Source organism: Hibiscus syriacus, unplaced genomic scaffold (genome assembly GCF_006381635.1).
Source record: "Hibiscus syriacus cultivar Baekdansim isolate YM2019G1 unplaced genomic scaffold, ASM638163v2 tig00112293_pilon, whole genome shotgun sequence".
In the NCBI taxonomy this organism is placed as follows: Eukaryota; Viridiplantae; Streptophyta; class Magnoliopsida; order Malvales; family Malvaceae; genus Hibiscus; species Hibiscus syriacus.
In genome coordinates this window covers 4,324,497-4,325,938 of record NW_024063296.1, presented here as the reverse complement: position 1 = coordinate 4,325,938, position 1,442 = coordinate 4,324,497, and positions in this window count along the sequence as shown.

Sequence of the window (1,442 nt, the reverse complement as noted above, 5' to 3'; positions counted from 1 at the left end):
TAAAAAACGAGGAAACTCACGATGTTCTCGATAATCCACCCATTGAAGAAAGGGAAGTCTCTTACCAAAGAGAATACATCTATGTAAAAAATGGTGAGATAATAGGTGATCCAACCAAAGCGGTAACAACTCGATCTTCTCTTAGAAATATATGTAATTATGTTGCATTTATCTCATGCATAGAGCCTAAGAATATTACAGAAGCATTCAATAATGAACATTGGATTATGGCTATGAAAGAAGAGTTAAAACAATTGAGAGAAGTAAAGTATGAACATTAGTTGAAAGGCCTAGTAATAAATCTACTGTAGGTACTAGATGAGTATTTAGGAATAAGCTTGATGAAAGTGATAATATATTGAGGAACAAGGCTATACTTGTTGCTCAAGGATATACTCGAGAAGAATGAATCGATTTTGATGAAACGTATGCTCCCGCAGCTAGGATGGAAGCAATTAGAATGTTATTAGTATTTGAATGTTTCAATGAATTTAAATTACATCAAATGGATGTTAAAAGTACATTTTTAAATGGTTTTATAAAAGAAGAAGTGTATGTGGAACAACCTCCTGGTTTTGAATATTCAAAATTTCCAGATCATATTTTTAAATTGACAAAAGCACTTTATGGTTTAAAACAAGCTCCTGGTGCTTGGTATGAAAGATTGTCAAATTTTTTAATTGAAAAATGTTTTTCAAAAGGGAAGGTTGACATTACATTGTTTTTAAAACATAAAGGTAAAGATTTTTATTAGTAGTTTAAATTTATGTTGATGATATAATTTTGGGTTCTACTAATGATGTTCTTTGCCAAGAATTTTCTAAGCTAATGCAGAGTGAATTTGAGATGAGCATGATAGGGGAGCTCTAATTTTTCTTAGAACTCCAAATCCAGCAAAAAAAAGATGGCATCTTCATCAATCAAGCAAAATACGTCAAAGATATGCTCAAGAAATTTGAATTGGGAAATGGGAAACCTCATGCCACTCCAATGAGCTTATCTACAAAGCTTGACAAAGATGAATGAGGTAAATGTGTGGATGTTAAATTATATAGATCAATGATTGGCTCTTTCCTTTATCTAACCGCAAGTAGACCGGATTATGGTGGATGCAAAATAGATAGGGAAAGCGCCTCCAGTACTTGTCAATTCCCTGAAAATATGCTAATTTCATGGTTTATAAATAAACAAAATTATGTTGCATTATCTACCACTGAAGCGGAATATATTTCAAGTGGTAGTTGTTGTGCACAAGTTTTATGGATGAAACAACAACTTTTCAATTATGAAATTGAAGTAGGTACCATATCTATCAAGTATGACATTACTAGTGCTATTTGTCTCACTAAAAATCTCATCCAACACTCTAGAACTAAGCACATTAAAATTAGACATCATTTCATTAGAGATCATGTCACTAAAGAAGATGTAGTTCTAGAATT